Source organism: Heptranchias perlo, chromosome 32 (genome assembly GCF_035084215.1).
Source record: "Heptranchias perlo isolate sHepPer1 chromosome 32, sHepPer1.hap1, whole genome shotgun sequence".
Taxonomy (NCBI): Eukaryota; Metazoa; Chordata; class Chondrichthyes; order Hexanchiformes; family Hexanchidae; genus Heptranchias; species Heptranchias perlo.
In genome coordinates, this window is record NC_090356.1 from 21,251,006 (window position 1) to 21,277,782 (window position 26,777).

The following is a 26,777-nucleotide window of genomic DNA, read 5'->3' on the forward strand; positions in this document are numbered from 1 at the left end:
TATTACACTCGACACATGAGAGAGAACCTGTTTCCCAAGCGATCCTTTCATTGTGCTTCGAATGTGAAAGCAGGAATGCCGTGCTTCACATCAGGAAGAAGCTATAACCTAATTCTACTGTGCTACCTCTTTGCAAAATAATGTACTAGTCATTATCAAATTCTTTACAACAGGGACGCAAGAGAGGGAGGGGAAGATTGAAGTGTGGATTTTCCATTTCTGGCACTGAGAGAGGCAAACTTAGCATTTGCTGACATCACTTTGGACCAAACGCGTGGGATTTTAGTCAGGTCGGCTCTCATGACCAATGCAGGGCAAGCTCCTGGCTCATACTGGGCCTGGCGTTGACAGCTCACCAAAGGGGACGAGGGTAGAGAATTATTTGATTTAATCCTTAAAAGATTGGAAGTAAAATTTAATGGGATTTGACCACTTAAAGTTAATATGGGGCGGGGCAAAAATTGTTTCAGCCTTTTCAAAGAGTGCAAATAGTTTAAATGTATTTTCAAACCTTTCCAAAGGTGGGGGGGGGGTTGGGGGGAACTAAGGGAAAGCAAAGCAAGTGTGGAGAAAGGACGTGGAGTCTGTGGGCAAGTGATGAAGCATGCCCGTCAGGAGGTGGCTGCCAGGCTTCAAAACCCACACATCTTGGGAAAAGGTACAGAAGATGGCACACCTTGAGACCACCCAGGAAAAAACTCCGAGTATGCATGCCACAAAAAGTGTTGTTTGTCACATTTAGTGTTGCCCATGACAACTTCTGACATAACCTTACAGCTCTTTCAGCAGGGCATGAGTTGAAGCTGCAACTTACAATTGAAACTCACATTTTCAAAGATCTTCAAAAATAAAACCGTTATAAATATCACCTAGCTTCATGATCACTCACAGACGGGACAGATTAATGCAGGGGCCTAAAGCGCCCATGCCCTGGGGCCCCAGCCAAATATGGGGCCCCCATCAGGAGGAAGAAGGAACAGGAGACACCAATTAGATTCCTCCCCATCCTTTTACCACATTTCCAGCAACAGCAGTAGTGGCAGCCTGAGCGGCAAGAACTTTTTCTTAGAAAACGAGCCATTGAGCGAGTGGGGAGCTGGGCACCTCGGATCTCCGCACCCGCCCCACCTGCCAAAGCCTCTCTCCCTGACACTTTCTCCACCAGTCGCCATTAGCATCGTCATCATGGCAGGAGAAGAGAGAAACAAGGCGAAGGTAATCATTGTTACCCGACAATACATGTTACATTGTAAGGAAGCATCTGAGAATTGATGCAAAGAAGCAGGCAGGCTGGAAACATGAAAGGCTCATATAGGCTGCGGGAGTTACTGAGCTGGGAGTGGCAGACTTTGTTTTAATGGATCGGGATGGGGAGCTGTCGCGGGTTCTTGAATGTTTTTGGTGCCCAGGGTCTCAAGAATTCTTAATTTGGCTCTGCTCACAGATAACCAGGATGGATTGTAGATTGGGCACATGTCTGTCACTGCATATGTGCTGCTTTAACTTAAAAAATCCCAAGCCTAATTCTCTACTGGCACAACAAAACAGTGCATAAAACAAAAAGTTCCAAGTCCTAAATTTCCTTGTGTGCCAGCCTTGGCTCAGCGGTAGCATTTTTGCTTCTGAATCAGAAGGTTGTGGGTTCAAGCCCCACTCCTGTGACTTGTGCACATAATTTAGACTGACACTTCAGTGCAGTACTGAGGGAGTGCTACACTGTCAGTGGTGTTATTTTTTGGATAAGACACTAAACCACCTGCGCTCTTAGGTAGATGTAAACTATCTTCGTGGCACCATTCAAAGAAGGGTGGGGGAGTTCCCTCAATGTCCTGGCCAACATTTATCCCTCAACCAACATCATTAAGGCAAATTATCAGCTCATTTATCACATTGGCTGCCACGTTTCCCTACATTACCACGGTGACTACACTTCTAAAATACCTCATTGGCTGTGAAGTGCTTTGGGATGTTCTCAATCATGAAAAGGTTCTATTTAAATGCAAGTTCTTTCTTTGAAGAAGCCATCCTGGATAATCTTGCACGCAGGAATACGGATGGAGTAGGGTAAAGTGAGGCCATTAGCCTCCCTTAAGCTTAGAGTGAGCACCATCCAGCTCTTACATTTGGTCCCCTTTTCAGTCACTCCCACACAGTACCACACAAACGTAACACGGTCAGTACATTGTTGCTTGAGTTCTATTTGAAGTACCCTGCATCTCTCTCACCAAGGAACAGCAACACTATGGGCTCGATTTTAGGGTCGGGTTACCTGCGGGTTTCCAGCGGGGGGGCCCCGAAAATCCCGATCTCCGATCACGTGACCGGATTCGGACGAAATCCCGGCCACTTCCGGGTACCGCGCTGACGTGCGGGGCTGCGCGCGCAAGCCCCGCTGGTGGGAATCCCGCAGGCAATTAAAGCCAGCGGGGTTCCACTTGAGAGTACTTAACTTGCTCGTTGTGGTCAGTTAATGAGCTGAAGCAGCTGTCAAAAGAGGAAGTGTGGGATTTTACGGTCAAAGCAGTCAGTTTCCCACACTGGGGGAAACAGGACCCTTCAAACCAGGCGTGTTGCAGCCAGCAGCCTGTGCCAGGTGCCAAGGTGCGCTCCACGGGGGAGCGCCCTCACCCACGCAGGAGGCCACCGCGTCACATAGGGCAACCCCTGCCCTCCACCAACCCCCGCCAAGCCAGAGGACAGACCGACACGAAACCGCAGCCCCAGTCCGAGGACCCACCCACCTACCCTGCACAACCCCTCACACCAACACCTGCCAGATGGGTGGTGCGTTGACATCGTCGGAGGACGAACAGGATGACCAGCACCAGCAGCCTCGCAGTCCACGCCGTCCGCCTCGGAGAGGTGGGGCCCCCCAACACGGTGCTGCGGCACACCCACCTGCACAGCAGGAGGGAGGGCAACCGCAGAGAGAGATGCGTCGCAGGAGGCACTACCCTCCGCACAGGGTGTACAGAGCGAGGCTCAGCTTCATGGACCTCTCCGAGGAGCAGTGCATACGGAGGCTCAGAGTCAATCGCCAGGTAGTCGCCGACATCTGCAGCCTCCTTAACGACGAGCTGCTCCCTGATGGACCAAGCAGCATCTTCTTACCTGTCGCCGTCAAAGTCACCACTGCCCTCAACTTCTTCGCATCCGGTTCCTTCCAGGGTGCCACCGGGGACATCACCGGGGTCTGTCAGTCCTCTGCACACAAGTGCATAAGGCAGGTCACCGATGGGTTGTTCCGCAGGGCCTCCCACTACATCAACTTCGCCATGGACGAGCGCAGCCAGATGGAGAGGGCGGTTGGATTCCATGCCATGGCCGGCTTCCCACGGGTGCAGGGTGTAATCGACTGCACCCACATCGCAATACGGGCACCTCCGCATGAGCCAGGGCTGTTCATCAACAGGAAGGGGTATCACTCCATGAACGCCCAGCTCATCTGTGACCACCGCCAGAGATTCCTACACGTGTGCGCCAGATACCCCGGCAGCTGCCACGATGCCTTCGTCCTCAGGGAGTCCGCCGTCCCGCCCATCCTGCAGGCACCCAACGCCGGCAACGGCTGGCTCCTCGGCGACAAGGGGTATCCCATCCACACGTGGCTCATGACACCTCTGAGGAACCCCATCACCGAGCCGGAGCGTCGGTACAATGACAGCCACACTGCTACCAGGTCTACAATTGAGCAGGCTATAGGGCTGCTCAAGATGCGCTTCAGGTGCCTTGATCGTTCTGGGGGAGCGCTCCAATACACACCATTCAGAGTGGGACGAATCATAGTTGTCTGCTGTGCCCTGCACAACATGGCCCAACAGAGAGGGGTGCCGCTGGAGGAGGCCCCATCCACACCCGCCACCCACATTGAGGAAGGCGAGGGCGAGGAGGAGGAGGAGGAGGAGGAGGAGGCGGAGGCGGAGGAGGCGGAGGAGGAGGACGCGCCCGAGGATGTTGGACGACCCATGCGCCGAGCCGCGACTCACCGGGATGGTCGCCGGGCCAGGGACGCACTCATACGTCAACGGTTCTCCTAGAGTCAGACACTGCGAGGCGCTCGCATCTCCTCACCTGCACATGCGAGCGGCCATACCAGCCCCCTCCACTGAAGAGTGCTGCCAGTAATCCTGCACCCACAGCAGTGTGCCCAATGGGTGGCAGCAGGTGTTCGCCGTCATGATGGACTCCACGGAACGCAACTACTGCACAAGCCGCGGAAGAATGGACGAGAGGTGGCAGGAGTGGTGAGAATAGACTATTTAATATGTGGAATGTGACATCATTTAAGAAACAAAGTACAAAATAATAAACACCCTGGTGTATTCCCTTTGTGATTATAAGGCCTTTGGAATTCTTCTCCGGGAACCCCTACGTGGTGCTACCCCTGTGGCTCCAGCAGAGGTAGTGGCAGGTTGCTCGTCTTCTTGCCTTGACCGGGTAGATGCTTTTGGCGGACGGCCCCTGGGTTTCGGTGCCCGTGAGGGCACCTCCACAGACTGCTCCTCCTGCACCGGGGCAGGGGCAGACTCGGCCACCTGGAGAGGAGGCACCATTGCGGGTGCTGGTTGAGAGGTGGGCGACGGGTGGGACGTGGGGACGCCTTGAGAGGCGTCCCCGCTTCCATGTCCCCGGTCACCATCATCCCTCTCTTGGCCTCGGCCCACATCACCCCTTCCACCCTGCTGGACGGCAGTTTGGATGGCATGTGTGAGGCCTTGCAAGGCCACCCCTAGTGTATCCCTCAGCCTGTTGGTGGCGTCGGAATGTTGCTCACCCTGAATCCGTACAGACGTTGTGAGGGCCTGCAAGGACTCGAAGTGGAGCTGTGCGTGACGCTCGAGGGAGGCCAGCCTGTCCTCCACCGCAGACAGTCCCGCACCTACCCGCGACACTGTGTCGCCGGTACCCTCCTGTGCCTGCGCCACCAATGCCCACATGCAGGAGGTGGACTCCTCCATCGCCTGCGCTATTGTGGACAATGCGCGCGGCACCTCTGCCAGCACCTCAGCAATTAGCTGGTGGCCCTCGACGACTCTCCTTTTCTCTGGTGGCCCCCTGGGTTCAGCATCTGGGTCCGGCTGAGCAGAGCCTGGAGATGAGTGCTCCCTCCGTCGCGGACCCTCCGCGGCTGCCCCTGCCACCAGGGTCTGCTCATGCTCACTCGTGCGCAGTGACTCACCAAGTGCTACCCCAACTAGTTGGCGAGGGGGACCCACCGAGGTGCGTGTCTCTGCGCTGGTGGATGGTTGGCTCTGATGTGACGATGCACCCTCAGAGACCGCCATGTCCTCTGAGGAATCGCCCTCCATGCTCGCTTGATCCAAAGACGCACCTGCAAGAGAACAGAGGGCACTTTGAGGCATGTGGACCAACTTGACAGTGCGCCTGATGGCAGGTGATGATACGGTCACTCGCGATCATGGGTGTTGAGTGTCAGCTTTCCCTTACCGGCCGTTTCGGCAGCGACACACTCGCCATCGGCCACCGACAGGCAATGTCGCGTGCGGGCGAGGTCGAGCGCCTCCACCTCTGCGTCGGTGAGCTCCACCACTTGCGGCGGCCCACCTCCGGTGCGTGCCCTTTCGCGGTTGTTCTTGCTCCTCTTCTCCTGTGAAGGCAAAACACAGATGTGTGAGTGGGTGCGTCTTGCATCGTGAGACGCATCGAGCATCGGTGTGGTTGGGTTGAGCGTGGCGCGGAACGGATGGGAGGAAGTGTGGGCCACGTGCCCATCCCATTGCATGGGGATTGGGGTGTGTGGTAGTGTTCGGGTGGGGTCAGGGACGGTGGGTACTTGCGTGCACGGCGAGGATGGTGAATGAGTGGCTGTGAGGATTGCTGATGGAGCGCAGTGGTGGCTGTGCAGGAGGGGGTTGTGATCTGCTTGGCGTGATGGTGGGGACGGGATGTGGGAGGGTGCGTTGGTGTACTCACCTTGCCAGACCTAGTCAGGTCATTGAAGCGCTTGCGGCACTGCTCCCAAGTCCTTGGGGTGTTGTCCCTGCTGCTCACCTCCGCCGCCACCTCTGCCCATGCCTTCCTGGTTGCGGCGGCAGGGAACTTGCGCCCATCCTCAGGGAAGAGTGTTTCCCTCCTCCTCCTCACGCCCTCCAGCATCAGCTGCAGTGCCAGATCTGAAAAACGGGGCGCAGCCTTTCCCCTTGGTTGAGCCATTCTCCCAGACCTCTTGCTTGCAGCAGGAGGGGCTTTGGGAGACTGCCCCTTTAACTGGAGCTCCTACATCGCGTCGACGGTACTGCGCATGCGCAGCCGGCCGGCACGCAGCTGGGGAGCGCAGAACCCGGAAGCAGGCCTTAATGGGTCCAATTATCCCGCGATCGCGTGGGGGACGCACACAATTACCCGTCCGCGTTTTCGACGCTCCCGGAGGACCACCCGCTGGGAACCCGCAGGCCTGCTAAATTCGAGCCCTATGTGTCTCCTGAAGGATGCAGTTAGTGAACTTGAGGAGATAGCACCAAGTGAATCATATCTTTTAAGTGCTTCAATTACAGTCAGCCTTCTGGTGAATTACTTGCCTAGTTTAGCTTCTATGCAGATGTCATATCGAAAGAAAGTTCTCCAATTTTTTTTAATAAATGACATTCTTGCCATGAAAATACTAAAACAAGCCAAAAAACAATATTAAAAATGTACCATAAAGCTGGAAGTAATGGCTGAAATCCTTCTGCCCCTTTAAGAGCTCCAACACATATGGAGCATCCCTTAGTCACACTGCAGGCAGGTGAATGGAGCAGATAGTGCAGCCCTGTAAGTTCAACTACGTTTAATTTAAATGCATGATCATATTTAATGAAGCTCTCACTATTTCGGAGAGAACAGATTAGCCCAGCCCAAAGGGCAGCTGGGAAGATTGCTCTCAGTGCAAAAGTGACTATATCTGGCTACATGGATATGTGTCTGATTTTCTGATCCAAATTACCCATTTCGGTCTTGAGCTACTGGCCATAATCGGAAAATATACTTTGGAGACGTTTCCGGAATTCATTGCTTCTCTGGAGTTTTGTTCAATGTTTTTTCCTTCTGTTCTTCCACCTCCCCCTACCCGCCTCCACCCCCCCACTCTCCTGAAGGCGTTGACTCTCGCTGGGTGGGGGTCAGTAGTCCTCCAGTACCTCACCCAAGTGGCCGTTTTTCCTGGGCAAGATCAGACAGTGAGTGTGGGAGAGATGGACGCAGTCCTGTCCTCACCTGATGTTCACACGTGTACCTCCCAGCAGAGATCTTTAGATAGTGATCAGGAAGGGCAACTCTGATTCTCCATCCTGCCCATCCAAAGTCGATTCCTGTAGACCAATCCTTCTAGGCCTGGCTTCAGCTAAAAGTTATTAGATTAAATTTTACGATGTAGCGCTCTGGGTGCAGCAGGGTTTGGGATGACCGGAATGCATATCGGGAATATGGGTGCAGAGATCAGCACAGCCCCCTCCCCCCGCCCCCACCATGGTTTCCTGTCCATTATGGAACTCTCGTTGTGTGCTCCCAGTCATGTGAAACCCTGCGCTGGGTACACTAATTCAGAAAACCTACCCCATAATTCATTGTGTAATGTCAACATTTCAATATCTTTCATGAATTGCGGCTCCTACACCCACTTCCATTCAGACAGCAGTCACTACCAATTATTTCCTGTGTTTATTTCTCCACAAGATCCCACCCCCATTCAGGCGACAATCGCTGAATATTTCCTATATTCTCTGTCCTGATAGCTCTCCAAATTCCCCCCTGAGAGCAGGCTCTAATTACACCAATTGTCTCCATGACAGTGACTGTTCTAATATCTCTTGTTAATATTCCCCTTTATTCTCCTTTAATATATTTTGTGCTCAAGAGACCTGCCTCCTCTTTTGAAATGTTCTACAAATATATAAAGGTCATATCGTTGCTGTGTAAGGTGCTGAATAGACCCCATTTGGAGGACCGTGTGTAGCCCTAGTTACCTAATCATAGGAAGATTATTGCCCATGAAGAGGTAATGGGGAGGGAACCAATAACAACAACAGCTTGTATATATAAAACAATTCATTTATATAGCATCTTCAATGTAGAAAAAATACAAAGAAGCATCTTGGGGTGGGAGGGAAAGGAATAAAATAGATAGAAGGAAGAAAGGAGCTGAGCCATGGTGCAAGAGTTAGGAGAAGCGACTGAAAAGTTTGTCAAAAATAAGGCTTTTGTGGGTTTTTAGGAAGGTGGAGAGAGAACTGGGGAAGTGGTGGGGTGGGGGTTTAGGCAGGGAGCTCCAGAAAGCAGGGCAGAGACAGCTGAAGATTCTGCGACCAATGGTGGGGAGAAGAGGGTGGTAATGCACAAATGGCTTGGGTCAGAGGAGCAAAGGGAGCAGGAGGGGATACAAGACTGTGGGAGGTGGCAGAGATAGGGTGAAGATGAGTATAATGATTTTAAATTTGATGCTTTAGGGAAGGGAGAACCAATGTAGGTCAGCAGAAACGAGACAGATGGGCAGCAGGACTTAGCGAGGGACAGGATATGGGCAGCTAAATGATGAACAAAATGGAGTTTATGCAGGTGGGGGATGGGAGGCCAGCATGGAGGCAATCAGAGAAATCAAATCTAAGAGGTGACAAAAGCAAGGATAAGGATTTCAGCAGCAGTGGCGGTGAGGTTGGGAAGGAGGTGGGCAATGTTGAGGAGGTGGTAGTAAGTAGTCCTGGTATTGGATAGGATGTGGGTTTTGAAGCTCAGCTCCAGGTAGAACAGGATTCTGAGGTCGTTACACAGTCTGGTCCAACCCGAGCAGGTGTGTAGGTGAGGGGAGTAAGTGGCAAGGAAACACTTTACAATGGGATGGGGTGAAAATGGTGGCTTCGGTTTAAATAAATTTGATTCTAGACATTGGTTGTTTACAAGGTTATGGAAGTTGGGCTTTTGTTTTTTTGTAAAGGAGGAGGCTTTGAGGCACCTTAATTGAAGTTTTTAAGACTATGAAGGCAATTCACAAAGTTCATTCAGGTCAATTGTTCACTGTAGTGTTGGCTTCAAGTGCCAGGGGGCACAAGTTTCAAATAAGGATGGTAGGTGTGAGAGGGGAAGTTGGAGGAACTTCCCAAAGGGGTAATGGAGTTGTGGAATAAGTTACTAAGAGAGGACATTAAAGCTGACAGTATAAATGGGTTCAAGAAGCAATTAGATAGGTTTCTGGAGAAAGGATTAAGGGATATGATTAAAGTGGGATTAATCTATTAAAAAGGGACTGGTTTGGTCAGCCAAATGTCCCTAAAAATGCTTGGGATTTAATTCCTCTGTGAGGTACAGACTGGTTAAAATGTTGATGTTAGATTCTTGTGTGTGTTAGTTTAATCCTGTGAGGTTCCTTTATATAATCTCACTGAGGCTGCACAGCTGTAGGCTGTGACGTTTTTCTCAACTGCAGGGAATTCTGCTGAGACTACCAGTAAGGAGGTGTGTTGGTAACCAACAAAGGACCAAAGGCATGAACTCATTCGTTTCCCTTCTGTCATCTTCAAGCACTCTGCCAGGACTTGACCACTGGGGGAGCCTTCACAATTTATCTGGTTGCATCAGCCCCTTTTGTTACCCAGTTCTATGGACGTGTTCTGAAACCTATTTCTACTGTCGAGAGTTGCCCTTTTGTGGGGCGTGGAATTAGAAACTGAGCCACCGGGGTTAGCACTGGATAACTTTTAAACAAAAAAAAATTACACAAGCTTCTGTTGTACAAAGGTCATTCGATGACAAAATGGCTGCCAAACGAGGAGGGCAATCACTACAGAATGAGGGAGGTGTCAGTTGGCTGAGAGATGCACTCAAGTTGGCTCATCCTCCTGGGTGTAACACCAAATCTCAGCTGCCGTTTTTAAATCGAGAGAATCATGGGCAGCATGGAGAGACTTTATCAGATAACAGTGCCAATTAACCGACAATCAACCTTAATCTAATGGAAACAAGGAACCCCAATGACAGGATTTTAAGTACATTGCAACACAATTCCCTCTTTGTGCCAAAATAAGCAATGGTGCCCTGAACCCATGGCGAATGTAAGCCGCACATTTCAAACCTCTCCCCCCCCCCTTCACCCCCGTGTCCTGCTACACTAAGACGATTGTTGGGCAGTCTTCTTCCAGGCCTTTGGCAAAGGACGTTCCTGCGCCGTCAACTAAAAATGCACGAGAATGATCCAAGCGACTTGTCCTGATGATATTCCAACCTCCCTTGGTCTTTCCTTTTACAATCTCCTGGTTTTTAAAACACAAATTTGATGGTCACCTATCCACTTGACTTAGCTCATCTTCTCTCCAAGTATTTTTCAATCATGGTGACGTCCTGCACTTCACCCACGTTTCTCAATAAAACTCTCCACGTAACTGAAAATGCTCTTTAAAGAACCACGTTCCAGTCAATCGATAGCTGAGATCACAATATAGTTTCAGACGATGAAGGCTATTCAACCCATCCTGGATCACCCATCCTGAATTACCTTCCATTCCCTCCATCATGGCATCGATCAGGACCTGAAATGAATCCAAGGAAAGTCTGGTCTTGGGCCCAGTTGTGAGCCAGTTGTAATCTTTGACGTTTTTATGCATTAAAATGTAGACACACTAGCTGAAGAGCGTCTACATTTTAATGCATAAAAACGTCAGCTTCTGGAGGCAGATGCTGGCCAGATGAGTAAACATGGACCCGGCAGTGGTAAAAGGGCACTGTTGGCTCAGGCTAAGGCCAGGAAAAACTGGCCATGAAGCCTCTACTAAACTGTACTCACACTTGCCATCAGATGGTTAATTTTAACCACATATATCCATTTCAGCTTGTATGTGTGCCATGTTTCTCTTTAAAACTTACAACTTGTCATCAATCACCAAACTGCATCACTGTGGTCCTATCTTCTAATCCAATGAAGAGTCTAACGATAATCTTTAGCTGGTGGTACCTTCTCCTTAAAGCAACAGATTAGCTCAGTGAGTGTGGCACTGAGCCATATAGACCAGAAAGGAAGTTCCGATCCCTGGTCTGTGCTGAATTACTTGATCTCAGTTAGGTTGGCAGTATGGATGGAATACAAATAGCCACAGCGACCCTGAACTAAGAAGAGGATGGTGGGTAGGGAATTTAGTTGAGGCTCCCGCTCCTGAACATTAATCAATCACTCCTGCTGGAGGATAGGATCAGGCTTGACTGTGATGCCCCCATGATGGAATAGTCTGCCAACACTCAAAAGTCCAGGGTCGCACATGAAGAATGGGCACAGGTTTCAAGGAACCCATGGTGCTATTTTCCAGCTTCAGAGAGGACGAGAACAAATGGAACAAAAATAATGCAGCAGATTAATGGCCTGAGCTGTCACATAAACAAATACAAATATATTAATTGTTCAGCTAACAGAATCAGTCAGTTTAATGCCTCATTAATCTCCAGTGTCCAACTAATCTAAACGTAATACTCTGCTGCTTAATGTGAAGCTGCTTCAAACTGTTCAATTATTATAGATGCAAAGGAGCATTTGTCTAAATAAATTATTATATGTATCCCATTAAGTATCGACTCAAGATCCCCTTTATGTCTTTGCTGTAAATGCATTTCTCAGCATGGGCACTGAGCCATACAAACCAGAGGGTCCCAGGTGGTCCCGCGATCATTTCTGTGCTGTCAGGCTGCCTACCCTACATCAAGTCATGGATGAGTCACAATTTCCCACTTCCCAGCCACATGGTCAGGCTGAACCACATTATGCAAAATCTTGGCATCCTGTTCGACCCAGAACTTCAAACCCAACATCCTATCCATTATCAAGACCACTTATTTCCACTCCAGCAATATTGCCTACCTCAACCCCACCGCCACCGAAATCCTCACCCATGCTTTTGTCACCCCTAGAATCAATTTCTCTAATGTCCTACTTCCTGGCCTTCCATTCTCCGCTCTCCAAATTCCTTGATTGTGTTGCCAACTCCCAAATTCTTGCTCATCTTTCCAGCAACTCCGTGTTTGAATTTTCCCAATTAGGTTTCTGCTCCTGCCTCAGCACTAAAATCACAAATGGCATCCGTTGTGACTGTGATTGTGGTGCACTATCCCTCCTTGTGCTCCTTGACCCTTCTGCAGCCTTTGACATGGTTGACCACACCATCGTCCTCCAATGCCTCCCCTCGTTTGGTTCTACTCTTACCTATTCAATTGTAGCCAGAACATCTCTAACAATGGTTTCTCTTCCTACCTCAACACCATTATCTCTGGAGTTCCCTAAGGATCTATTCTTACCCTCCTCCACTTTTCCACCTATATGCTGCCCCTCAACAACATCATCCAACAACAAGATCAGCTTTCACATGTACGCTGACAACCCCCAGCTCTACCTCTCCACCACCTCTCTTGACCACCACACCCCGCACCCCACTGCCTGTGCTGTCAGACTGATTGTCCAACATCCTGACTTGGATGAGTCGTAATTTCCTCCAGTTAAATATAGGGAAGACCAAAACCATCATCTCAATCCCCCGCTACAAATTCTGTACCCTTGCCTCTGATCCCATCACCCTCCCCATCCAATGTCTCAGGCTGAACTAGACTGTTTGCAACCTTGACGTCCTATTCAACGCCAAGCCAAGCTTCTGATCCCATAACATCTTCATCACAAAGACTGCCTACTTCCACCTCCATAACACCATCCAGCTCTGCCCATCTACTACTGAAACCCTCATCCATGTCTTTGTCACTGCCAGGCTTGACTACTCCAATGCTCTCCTGGCCGGTTTGCTCTGTAAACTTCAGCTCATCCAAAACTCTGCTGCCTGTACCTATTCCCCTCCATGTCCTGCTCATTCATCACCCCAGTCCTTGCTGACCTATTTTGGCTCCAGGTCTGCCAATGCTTCCAATTTAAAATTCTGATCCCTGTGTTTCAATCGTTTCATGGCCTCACTTCTCTGTATCCCTTTAACCTCCTCTGGCCCTGCAACCTCCTGAGAACTCTGCGTTCCCCTAACTCTGGCAACCCTCCCTTACTTCAGCATTGACGGCTGTGTCTTCAGCCATTTAGGCCTTACATTGTGCAATTCCCTTCCTAGACCTCTTCACCTTACTCTCCTCCTTTAAGACCCTCCTTAAAACCCACCTCTGACCAAACCTTTGGTCATCCTTCCTAATATCTCCTTCTTTGGCTCAGCATTCATTTTTGTCTGATTACACTTCTGTGAAGCATCTTTTCTACGTTGAAGGAGTCAGTTTTACACAGAGTCACATAGAATTTTACAGCACAGAAACAGGCCATTTGACCCAACTGGTCCATCTCGGTGTTTATGCTCCACACGAGCCTCCTCCCACCCTCTTCATCTAACCCTATCAGCATAACCCTCTATTCCTTCCTCCCCCATGTGTTTATCTACGCTATTCACCTCAACGACTCCTTGTGGTAGCGAGTTCCAGATTCTAACCACTCTCTGGGTAAAGAAGTTTCTCCTGAATTCCCTACTGGATTTATTAGTGACTATCTTATATTTATGGCCCCTGGGTTTGGTCTCTCCACAGGTGGAAACATGTTCTCTACGTCTACCCTATCAAACCCTTTCATAGTCTTAAAGGCCTCTATCAGGTCACCTCCTCAGTCTTCTCTTTTCTAGAGAACAGAGCCCCAGCCCGTTTAATCTAACAGCCAGTTATTGTTGTTAGTTTCACGGAGGAAGGAAGATTGAAATTGGTTTTCCAATTTCTTCCCCCTCCTCTCCTGACTGTTGCTAGGCTACGATCCAATGGGTCCCCATCCCCCCACCTCACTACCTCACCCAAGGTGACCATTCTTTATGCGTGAGCCGAGACAGCGAGTGTCACTCTGCCACAGAGGAGAGCTACACTCGATTGCGTTCTCACTAATATAAAATAGTCGCTAATAAATCCAAAAGGGAATTCAGGAGAAACTTCTTTACCCAAAGAGTGGTAAGATAATGGAACACGCTACCACATGGAGTAGTTGAGGCAAATAGAATAGATGCATTTAAGGGGAAGCTAGATAAACACATGGGGGGGAAAGGAACAGAAGGGTATGTTGGTAGGGTTCGATGAAGTAGGGAGGGATGAGGCTCGTGTGGAGCATAAATACCAGCAAAGACCAGTTGGGCCGAATGGCCTGTTGCTGTGCTGTAGTTTCGATGTAACGGTCACAGAAACACAGAGAATAGTGACCCCTTTTGTAGCCCAGGCAGGCCAAGGATGATTGTGACCTTGTCCCCAACTCCCGAGCTCGGATCAGCCGACTCAGCAGAATCGAACCAGAGACCTTCATGATTCTTACCGTGTATAGTATTTGGAGTGAGAGGCTGGCTCTGATTGGGACGGTTATAATTACCATAACCGCCTTTGTTCCCTGTCAAGTAATTTTCTATTTAGTTAGGCTGTAAATAAAATTGCTTGTGTAGCTGTAGAGGTAATTGACGTGGCGTGTCGTGAACGTGTGCCTGTAACTGGCAAGTCTGCTCATGTACCTGTGTAGCTGTAATTGACAAGCTTCTCACGCACCCATGTGTGGGTAATTGACAAGACTTGTCACACACCTGTAAACTGGTAATTAACAGTACCAGGAAATTGTTTCTGCAATATGTTTATGGTTGTTTCTGCACTAATAGCATTGGTTAATTTACGGAATAGTAACATCATTGAACGAATAATGGTAATCGGTAACATAAGGACATAAGGAATAGGAGCAGGAGTAGGCCAATCGGCCCCTCGAGCCTGCTCCCTCATTCAATAATATCATGGCTGATCTGATCCTAACCTCAAATCTAAATTCATGTCCAATTTCCTGCCCGCTCCCCGTAACCTCGTAATTGGCAGCACACTGCTGAAGGTGCTAATTAGCCAAGTATTTTAGTAAAGGAGCAGCAAGTAAGTTAAACTGAGGAACAGTTAATATTTGCAAAGGGGTGAGGATGGGGGCGGGGGGATTCTATTATTAAGACTGATCTCACCGGCAAGCACATCATGGCTGAACTTTATTCTGTCCTCACCTGACACTTTCCAGCAGAGGATGCGACCGAGAGCAGGAACCCTGGCTGATTTCTCCTCTACTTAGTCTCAGGGTGCTGGGGCCAACTATGGGACCTCTCCTGCCATCCGTTCTGGGATCAGTTAACTCAGCATTAACCCAAGACCTTCCTGAGTACCCTGCCAGGTCCCACCATCTCGGTCCCACCGTCTCCTGCTCTAACTCACTTTTAAGGCATCGGAGCTGTGGGATTCCTTACCTCTCTCAGTCTCCCTTTCCTTCTGAGTACATGGCTGGTATACTCCAGATACTTACCATCAAAGAGTTGGTGCATTACTTGCTGCCTTTCTGAGTGTTTTTGTGTTTATATTGCTGTGAATAAGTTAACCCATCAACAAGTAGGGATTTCTGCTGAAAATCATCATTTTCAGGATACCATTCCCAGTTGGGAAAGGGAGCAATGAAGATGATTCCAGTAATCAAGAATTCCCATTACAAGGAAAGTGTACGGAAGTTGTGCTCATTCTTTTCGGAGAAGTCTTTGAGATGACATAAGCTTTGAGATGACCTTTTAAAATTATAAATGCAACTGGCATAAATTGGGGTACGGCAGCATAGTGGTTATGTTACTGGACTAGTAATCCAAAGGCCTTCATTAGTGATCCAGAGAATGCGAGTTCAAATCCCATTATGTTTGAGAAATTGAATTCAGTTTTAAAAAAAGTCTGGAAATAAAAAGCTGGCATCAGTAAAAGTGACCATGAAGCTGTTCGGATTGTCGTAAAAATCCAACTGTTTCACTGACGTCCTTTAGGGAAGGATCCTACCGTTCCTACCTGGTCTGGCCTATATATGACTTCAGTTCCACACCAATGTGGTTGACTGTTAACTGCCCTCTGATGTGGCCTAGCAAAATTCTCAAGGGCAGCTAGGGATGGACAATAAATGCCGGCCTTGCTAGCGACGCCCACATCCTGAGAATGAATTAATAAAATTGATCCAGTAAATTGTAACATTACAGTAACTGGCTGTTACACTGAGAATGCAAAGGTCCATACATTCTGGGGTCAATGGTGAGTGAAGACTAGAATATGCTGTCAAAATATTGGGTTGACATCCAGCAGGATATTCGTGTCCAGATGGAATGACCACTGGCTCAGTGATAGTATTTCCGCCTCTGAGTCGACAGCACCTCCCAAACCCATGACCTCCACCACTTGAAGGACAAGGGCAGCAGATGCATGGGAGCACCATCACCTCCCAAGTTCCCCTCCAAATCACACACCATCCTGACTTGGACGTATTAGGCTGTTCCTTCATCGTCACTGGGTCAAAATCCTGGAACTCCCTACCTAACAGCACTGTGGGAGTCACCAAACGCAACGGTTCAAGAGGAAGGCTCACCACCACCATCTCAAGGGCAACTAGGGATGGACAATATATGCTGACCTTGCCAGTGATATCCATATCCCCAGAATTAAAAATAAGTCAGAAGGGTTGGGTTTGGGCCCCACTCCAGTCAGCTCCGGCTCTGAATACTGGGTTGACGTCCAGAGGGTGTACTACCAGAGGAGAAGGTAATCCAAAGATTAAAAACCATGAGGAATGCAACGGGAAACCACTTCAGCTACTCTTCCCTAGTGAGTGTCTCAAAAATCTCACGTGGAGATTTGAGTTAGGGGAGAACCTGGGCAATGGACGGACGGAAATGGGGAGATTTTCCTGTTGCTACCATCCCAGTTGCATTTAGAAACGGAGTGGTAGCAAGACTAAAATCAACTGACTCACTGCTGCATTGTCGCTCATCTCGATTTTAAGGTGGACCTCCATCCAGGTGGCCTGAGCTGCTGTTGGCCATAGGTGGGAAGCTCAATTGCAAATTGGTGTCAAATGACACAGTTTACACGCCGACTACTGATCGATCCTGCCTCTGCCCACCAACCATGGGTGGTACAAGTCAAGAGGCTGCCTTTCCCAGCAATAATTAAAGAGATCCTCAGCTGCAGTCAGAGAAAGCTGGATGCAACTTTGGGAGACATTTTTATGATAGTGGTTTATGGGTTTTGCACCGTAAAAGCATTCAGATGTAATGTATTTGCTATGATAGGCTCTGCACACATGTTTCCTGCAGTCTAAAGTCCTGCTTCTTTTTATTCCCGACGCTAACACCCCTCCCCTTTAAGGTGCTGCTGCAAACCCATCACAAATAGCTACCCCACCCAATTTCCCGCTTCCAGATTGAAGAGCTGCCTATTGGGAAGCATGTTTCAAGATGGCGACTTGCCAACCGCATTATAATGAGGATCCAGGACCACAATTGATTGGATCCCATGCTGACTCCTTTAGGCAGCCGCCACATACGCCCCGCCCACTGCCTGCCCGAATAACGGTTCCATGAAAATTGCCTCCTCTATTCCAAATTATAGGGGAAAAAAAATCTAGAACGGATTAAATGTGGCACCATGTTGGTAGAAAGCACCAACGGACTATGGGGCTGATAATGTGATGGCTGGCACCCATTGCACTGATGCTGATCAGCTCCCCATTCTGTTAAAGAAACAAGTTGCATTTATATAGCACCTTTCCCAACCTCAGGATGTCCCAAGCGTTTTACAGCCAACGAAGTATTTTTGAAGTGTAGTCACTCTTGTAGTGTAGGAAACGCGGCAGCCAATTTGTGCACAGCAAGATCCCACACCAACAATGTGATAATGACCGGATAATCTGTTTTATTAGTGATTTTGGTTGAGGGACAAATATCGGCTAGGATACCGGGGAGAACTCCCCTGTTCTTTCTCAAAATAGTGCAGTGGGATTTTTTATGTCCACCTGAGAGGGCAGACAAGGCCTTGGTTTAACATCTCATCCGAAAGACTCATCAGTGTAGCACTCCCTTTGCATTACTGCACTGCAGTGTCAGCCTAGATTTTGTGCTCGAGTGGGAGTTAAACCCACAACCTTCTGACTCAGAGGCGAGAGTGCTACCCACTGAGTCACTGCTAACACCCCGTGTCTATGGAGACCTGATACCTAAACTCTGCCCAATGCACCTGGCAATTAATAAAGTTGCTAGCACTCAAAGCCTTCACAGGAACTGTGTGCGTAAGGCTCAAGAGGGTCTGGAATTTATTTAAATGAGGTCCAAGCTCCATAAAATGGCTGGAGCACCTGAGCAGTGCTCCAATTGCTCAGCACCTGTTACAAATGGGCACTGCAAGAGAGGGCCACATGCAAACATTTTTAGTTTATAACCCTGTCCTTCCAATAGAGTCACCCTGCATTCTCCTCATTTCTTTTCTTGCCCTCTAAAGTTCAGGTATTGAAAGTGTCCTTCTGCCCCATACAATTGTGGAAAGAAATGCAGGCACTCTTATCACCAGCTAGCAGCCCTTTAAAAGCTACTGGGGCTCATAAATCCCACCCCTATAACTTTGACACACTCCTAGAGTGCTGTGCATTAAATTAGGCAAAATGCTCCATGCGGTGCGTGAGTTTATAAGGAGTAGAGGAGGATTGTGTCATCCATCGAAGGGGAGACGTGAACGTTCACTCCTGGCTCCTTCTACAGGTCAGTAGACATGAGCCTAGAAATACAGAGCCTCCTGGGTAAATCAGAATTTTCTCAATTGTCTGAGCCATTTCACACAAACATTGTGCGATCCATAGCTGTATTAACAACCTATACGACATTTATTGCCCTTCAGTGAGTTGTTAGTTGTTTGAAAAGTGTTGAAGGATCATTATTGCAGATGCATCGTGACTTTCATTCCCACTGGTGCAATGGCATTCTCAGGAAGCTCACATTGCAAAATTCTAAACGTCTTGGGATTTCGCTGGCTGGTCAAATGTGATGAAGAAAAATTGGGTTTTCTCCAATCTTTTCTGAATGCGGGGTGAGAGTATAACCTGAGGAAGTCAGGAGTAAGAGAAGAGAAGAGAAGAAAACTGTTTTACAAAGGGTAATAGAATGTGGAAAAGCTTATCAGGAAAGGCCATTGAGGTGGACAGTGTAAATTGGTTCAAGAGAGTGGTGTGCTGCATTTCTAAAGAAAGGGGAATCGGGGGATTTGGTGAGAAGGCAGTCAGGTGGGGTCCGTGTATGAAAAAGGGACAGGCCTGTTGGCCTGGTTGGGCCTTTCTGTTCCTAAGAAATATTTATATTATAATAAGCCAGGAAGGAGCAACTTAACAGTTAGAAATCATTTCAACAGGAACATCACAAAGCAAATTTGTGGATTTGAAAGATAAAGATACAAGTGTTCACTATGATGGAGGTGCTGGAACTGACCATATTAAAATGGTACCTTTGGTTAGCGTGACTGCCTTTAATCATATCCTTGCCTCGAAGGGTTTGCTAAAGGCATGGTACCAAGGATAATCACTATTATGACGTGCAGTTGCTGGGAGGACTGTGACTGGGTTAAATTTCCCATTTCCCTGGTCAGCAATTCTTTCATTTTGATCACCACGTAATGCAATCCCTCATCTTTAGGTCTGAGGCACACACTCTCCTTCTGAAAGGTTCATGTTGAATGGTAATGTTGTACAATAGACTGCATACCATAAATCGTTTGCAGATTTTCCCTTGGATTATTAAAGGGCATCTTCTGACCTGCCAAGACTTTGGAACAGCATCTTTGTCAAGTCAAACATGTGTTCAATAACCATATGAGCAAATCCACACACTTCATTCTCCATGCTCTAAGGGGGTCGCAAGGATTAAAGATAAGAGTCGCCAACAATTTCTGACGGTCATATCCACTGTCACTGAGTTACAAATATTGCAGTCCATTATCTCTCTTAAAGACTTAGGTCATGGACGATTGAGTCAGAATGAAGAAGTCATTCATAGAGCAAGGGTAATTGGGTTCAAAATCTGCAATGGCATTTTGGTATTTTTACTACTTGGTATTCATGGACTAGAATCCCTTCCTATTGAGATACAGAATGTATTACGGACAGGTGCCCATATGTCAAGATGTATGCAGTCGATTACACCCAGTTCTCTCAGCAATCTTGCAACAGCGTGCACCTGTTGCTGTGTTCCCAGTTATTGCTACTGTACTTTGGGGAAGTGTTAACAACAGGCACTGCACTGTAAAAGTAATTCACTGTGTGAAGCACTGAGATGTTTTGATGGTGTGATAAGGAGCTATATAAATATTGTAATATTTGTGTATGAAGATCTCTCAAAGAAAACTTCTGGTGACCTTCATGAGCGCACCTCAATATGGCCAACTGATTTCTGCACCAGATGTGTGGAAGAGGCCAGAATCACTGAAGTTGGTGCTGCTGAAACCTTCCTGGCTCATAGTAATGTAATGGCAGTTGTAGATGGAGTGCCTAACTGAACCTGCAATTGCTGGCATGGATCAGTGAGAACTTGCCAGTTGAGCATAAATCTGAGGCACAGCATTTGAGAAAAGGCCTGTGTACCTCGTTCTTAGTCGGTACATTCTGTGCTGTGAAAAATGCCTTGTCATCCCCCTTGTCCTTTCCAGCTCTTGCACGGCTCGGCAGCTAAAATGACCAGCACTCCTCCAGGAAGTTTACAGCACATATTCTGTCGGTCCTAGTTCTTTGCCAGGGCCGTCCAAAACCAATCCTGCTGCAATCAAAGTGGCAGGATCTGAGATTGATAGATTTTTGTTAACCAAAGGTATTAAAGGATATGGGGCTAAGGCGGTTATATGGAGATAGGTCACAGATCAGCCATGATCTCACTGAATGGCGGAACAGGCTTGAGGGCTAAATGGCCTACTTCTGTTCCTATGTTCCTAGGACTTTTGAGGACCAGGTGCTATTTGAACCAAATCTGGAGCTCCCCAAATGCCCACTGGGCAAAGGCACTGACTGGTGTAGTGCTAAGCCATACAGACTAAACCCCAGGTTCATTCCCTGGTCTGTGTTAAATTAGCTGATCTCACCCAGGGGGACAGTAGAGGTGCTACAGTTGGTGTCCGCACCCTTGAAGCAGGGAGATTAAAAAATGCAACTCCTGATTGTTATCTGGTCACCTCCACTGGAAAGTGTATGTATGGACATTAGCTGAGGACAGAATCAGGCTCAACTGTGATGCCCTCCACTGTTGAACAGATTGTCAACAAACACTGTCTGGGTGCTCACAAGAATAGCCAAATGGTCCCCTCTCCGAATTGTTATCCAGCAACTCCTGGAAAAGGGTGGGGGTCATTTTGGGCTTCAACGGAAATAAAAAATCAGGAGAGATGTAAAACAGGCTGTCGATTCACTTATCACCCGTTTTACACTATCGCACAAAGTCAAACTCTACCCTCGATGGGGCTAGGCTGTGATTCTCCCTTTGAACAAACAGACTGTTGACACTGAATTAACTGATGGATGAAGAGTGCTTCGTGATAGGAGATCTGTACTCAACAAGAGACAGCACTACCAAGAAAAAAGGGGAGAATCAAAGTAGCTTAAATAAGTCTTTACGTGTTCTGCTTTGCACAATGGAATGTGCTGTAGAAAACAGTAACTGGGCAATGTTCAGGGTGTCCCACCTCTTAATTATTGGTTACATTGGTTTTAAGTACTTCAGCTGCCACTATTGTGGGTCATAATTAGTTTACAATGCAAAATGCAACCAGACTGTAAATCTCTCACTTTAATTGTGTGTTTTAATTTAGCTCCTTGGCTCTGACAGACCCAAACCTCATCCAAGTCCATTTCCCCAATCGTGTCAACTTTCATGTTTTCAGCAAAAATATTCAAACAAAAAAAATACACCCGAATAAAATAAAAAGACATCAAATATAATCACAGTTCTTTTAAGCTGTTTGATTTCTATAAAGAAGTCCCGTTGGTGAGACTCCCTCCTCAACACCAAACGATTCCAGCAATAGAATCTTTAGAATCAGAACTGGACAAGCTGTTAATGCCGACTGGGGTGAGGCATGAGGATTGGCCTCAGGACCTCTGGGCTAAGGAGGGGGAAATGATCCAGGGCTCCCTCTCCCGATTGTTATCCAGTAACTCCTGCTGGAAAAGGGGATTTGGGTGTGGGTGTGGGTACGGATGTGTATGTGAGTCTGAATGTTGGGTGCTTACAGCCTGAGGCTAGACTATGATGCTCCGTGCGATCAAACAGACAGAATTAGACACATGAAGAGGGGATACTTGCGTCAGACAGTGGCTGTACTTCATTGGCTGTGTAGCACTTTGGGACATCCTGAGGACATGAAAGGCACAATATAAATGCAAGTTTTTTTTTCTTTTTGATCTGTGAAAGGGTGAAGATTGGAGGGACAGCAGAATGCAATAGAGTGTGCAAAGTGCATTTCTTAAAGAGCTCTTGCAAATGTGCTGCACACATGAAATAACGAGGCTGCTAGTTTTAGGAACGAAAGGGCAAGAATCTTAAGAGTTAAAGTCCACAGGGTATACAAGAAAGGTGTGCAGTCACCCTGCTTTCGATAATTAGAATGCAGATTATCAAACACTGAACGCATTTCATTTTCTACAAAATAATCGAGAAAGATGCTGCTGGAGGGAAGTCAAGCACGTGAGGTGCCATTTATTTACTAGAGCATTCTGACGGCATTAAAATCGAAATTGTAACCAGAAGAAAAGTTTCAATTACAAAAAACACAATCCTTTTTTACACGGCCGTGTTGTCTCTAGGTGATGTGAGCTCTCCTCAGCACCATGCTGGTAATCTATTGCTGGTGACTGACCCAAATAGTTTATAATTATAGGCCAGCCCTTGGGAATCGAGCCAAAGCCTTTGCGCATTCAAAATGAAATAAAAGCAGCTGCTGAAAAAGTACCATTACAATTGTGATAGCTGCTCCTGTCATTAATGATCTGCTTCCCTGAGGATCTGAGATGCCATTTGTTTCTCAGTTCGAATTTGGCAAATTGTCAGCATTAAAAAAAAAACTTGTCAACAGAACGTTTCGAATGGTAAAAAACTAGAATAGCTTCTGGAATTTGTTACCTCTAGACTTGACTATTCCAATACTCTCCTGGCCGGCCTCCCATCTTGCACCCTCCATAAACTTGAGCTCATTCAAAACTCTGCTGCCTTTATCCTAACTCACACCAAGTCCCATTCACCCATCACCCCTGTGCTCGCTGACCTACATTGGCTCCTGATTCGGAAACACCTCAATTTTAAAATTCTCATCCTTGTTTTCAAATCCCTTCATGGCCTCACCCCTCCCTATCTCTGTAACTTCCTCCAGCCCTACAACCTTCCGAGATCTCTGCGTTCCTCCAATTCTGGCCTCTTGCACATCCCCGATTTTAATCGCTCCACCATTGGTGGCTTTGCCTTCAGCTGCCTAGGCCCTAAGCTCTGGAATTCTCTCCCAAAACCTCTCATCCACCACCCACCCCCCCAAACCTCTCTCTTCTCCTTTAGGGCGCTCCTTAAAATCTACCACTTTGACCAAGCTTTTGGTCACCTGTCCTAATATCTCCTTTGATGTCTTGGTGTCAAATTTTGTTTGATAATCGCTCCTGTGAAGCGCCTTGGGACATTTCGCTATGTTAAAGGTGCTGTATAAATGCAAGTTGTTGTTGACTGAATATCAAAAGCTCAAAGGTACCGTGGAATATTATGAAAGGCTGTGACATCAGTAGATTAATTCCTCCGCCCCCCCCCCCCACAAATACACACACAAAATCCCTAGTACGGATTCTGAAAACCTCTTCTAATTTAGGTTTCCACAAACAGGAAGAAAAGTAAATTTTCTTCTTTTTTTGGCCTTCCTTCCTGAGCAAGTCAACTTATAGAATGTTCCGGAACAGAAACAGGCCATTAAGCCCATCAAGTCTGCCTCTGTGATTTTCTTCCCATAAGCCACCTGGTCTAGTCCTGCTCAGTCCCTATAACCTTTAATATTCCTCTTTTTCTACATACAAACATACGAATTAAGAGCAGGAGTAGGCCATTCGGCCCTTCGAGCCTGCTCTGCCATTTGATAAGATCACGGCTGATCTGATTGCGACCTCAACCCTACTTTCCGTCTGCTTACTATAACCTTTGACTCCCTTGTTAATCAGGAATCTATCTAACCCAGCCTTAAAAATATTTTGGTGTCTAGCAACTATCTAGCACCCCTTTTTGGGAGTATTTATGGAGTCTGCTTCAACAATGGTTTGTGGCAGAGAATTCCACATTCCAACCACCTCTATGTAAAGACATGTTTCTAACCTCCTTTAATTCTTTTTGTGACAATCTTAAATTTGTGCCCCGTCATTACTGTCTTGCCGACCAGTGGAAACAATCTATCACTATTCATCTCATCATAACCTAGAAGACCGCTATCGGGTCACCACTTAACCTGCTCTGCCTTCTGGTATCCCACTCAAGTTGCCTTTCTTCATGTCTGAGCTCCTATTTCTTATGTTCTTATTAGATTTTTGGACTCCAAGGGAATCGAAGGATATGGGGATCGGGCGGGAAAGTGGAGTTGAGGTCGAAGGTCAGCCATGATCTTATTGAATGGCGGAGCAGGCTCAAGGGGCCATTTGGCCTACTCCTGCTCATATTTCTTATGTTCTCAGTGCGTGTCATCAAATTATTTGACCACTGGTGTTTCACAGCTCGACTTCAGCTGATGCCCACATACTGGATGGCAGCCAGCAGTGTCAATCCTGGCTGATTTTCCTTTCCCTCACCCAGATGCATTGAGGCCAACACCATTGCATTATTCTTGGCTGGACCTCCTCAGTCCTGGCCTTCCCTCTCCTTCCGGCCACCGGCGGCTCCTTTCAGACCCCCCCTCCCAGCAGTAACCCTTACGCCAAGGACCGTTCCCTTGGGTACCTGGTGGTGTCACCCTCCTGAACGAATTCCCGCTCCCGCCTCTCGGCCCTGACGCCACTCCCGCTGGTTTCGGGCGGGAGACCGTTCTGCTGAATTCAAATGAGGCCTGGGCGATAAAATAGCCCGGGCCTCAAGTTCAACTCACGGTGGGGCTTTCCCACCCACCCCATACCTCGCCTGCTCTGGGATAAAATCGGGGCCTTTACTTACACGCCTATCTAGCAGTGTTGAAGAGGTGCTAGAAGAACCTCCTTGGGGATGGACATTGAACAATTTCATTTGCCAGCCAGAGCTGGGAAAACACCAGGAGACAATGGAGCCTCTACCTGCGGACCTGTCCCCCACTAGCCGCAAGCCCCCACAACTGCAGTGACCCGAAGGATGACTGAAGAGACAGACCCCAGTGCCCACTCAACTGCCAAAGCCGCCCACAGCTGCTTCGACCCAATGAAACTCCTCGTTCCGCCATTCGCCCCCCACCTTTGGGAAACCCTCAGCCCCTCCCCCAACTCGGGATGACTCCATCGTAACTGAGCACTTCCACCTTATTATGTAGTACTGCATGGCTATACATGACCCTCAACGTAAGCACTTGAAAGTATCATATAATCTGACCCACAGCGCATATCCTGAATCGACCCATGACCCGAGAATGCGCGTAAACTTCATTTATAAAACAGTGACTAAAAAGAAACAATTGCACTGCAATAATCGTGCATTTAGGCCTGGGAACATTTCTATCGAAGGGGTAGCTTTACAAATTTGCACTCCCAGTGTGGAGATTTCCCTTTCAGGAGCAGCTTTCAGGAATTCAGCAGCATGACCCCCTCCCCCCCCCGACCCCACCTCACGATTTTAATGGATCGATTTTTCTCAGTGGAAAATCACGGGGCAGAATTCCCGACGGGCCTGAATTCCCGAGGGGCGTTCCTGGACAGGAAGCTCCACGCCGGGAGCGCGAACTTTCAAAAGACCCGCGTTGACGTCAGGCAGTTTCGTTCTTGTAGTTGGTGGGAGTTGGGGAGAGGGGAGGGGGAATGGGATGTGGTGAGGTGGGTACTGAGATTTTGTTTAGCTCACCCAATCATCTCTCAGTCATCTCCAGAAGACAGCATCTGTGCCTTGGGGAAGAAGAAAGCTCCTTCTGTGCTTGATCACTATCAGTGAACAGCAGAGTGCTTTAGTACTTCTCCGTTAATTAAAATCACTCAGCTTCTCAGTTTAAAGAAGAACCTTTCCTCCTTTCACTTTAGCTTTTTGGAGTCATTTTGTGACTGATAGCTGGCAGCACTTTGAGTTCTCACGATTAAATAAGTGCATTAAAAACTCATTTCTGCAGTGCTGTTAATCAGCAAAGCTGAAATCAATTCCACTAATTAACTTTTTTTTTAAAAAAAGCTCCAAAATCTCAGATCAAGATTTTTTTTGTCGTTTAAAGGGAGCAGTCTCTTGGGATTACAGGGAGGTCGAGCAGCAAAGTGAAGTCAGAGCCACTTATAAGAATATGAGTGATTAAGACTCAGGGAAAAAAAGAGCTGAAAAATTGGAGAGATTTTCATTTGTTTAATGTTTGCAGCCCCCCCCTCCCCGCACTCTGCCTCGTGCACCTCCCACCTCGTGCAACCCCTCCCACCCTTGCGCACCCTCACGCACACTCTCTCTCACACACCAGTGTAACTTCATCAATCCCGGGCTCCCAATGGGAAGCTGTGCTTGAAGGGAGAGCAGTGTGAAGAATCAGCACTACAGTGTTGTAGCTCTGACCTAGCCCTTGCTTCTTTTGAATGCCATTCCCCACTGGAACCCTTTGGTGAATTCGCCCGATATTGTTTCTTTCACTCTTTTGCACACTGTCTTTCTCACACGCTCTCTCAAGTCCTCTTTGTCCCGCACTCCCTCTCTTTGGAAAGAAAGACTCAAAAAATAAATGATTAGTGTTTCCATCGTGTGTTCACTATTACCAGATGTATGGTTGTTCGAATTCACTGTGCACATTTGAAC

General features: G+C 47.8%; 1 protein-coding gene and 1 long non-coding RNA gene across 2 annotated transcripts in view; one reads left to right on the forward strand and one right to left on the reverse strand.

The window, feature by feature from the left end:
* igsf21a (immunoglobin superfamily, member 21a) overlaps positions 1 to 26,777 on the reverse strand; it is a 230,240-nt gene that overhangs the window by 153,801 nt on the left and 49,662 nt on the right. The gene's annotated exons all lie outside the window — the stretch shown is intronic.
* The window catches only part of LOC137301157 (uncharacterized), a 239,109-nt gene that overhangs the window by 28,884 nt on the left and 183,448 nt on the right, over positions 1 to 26,777 (forward strand). The window lies entirely within an intron of this gene.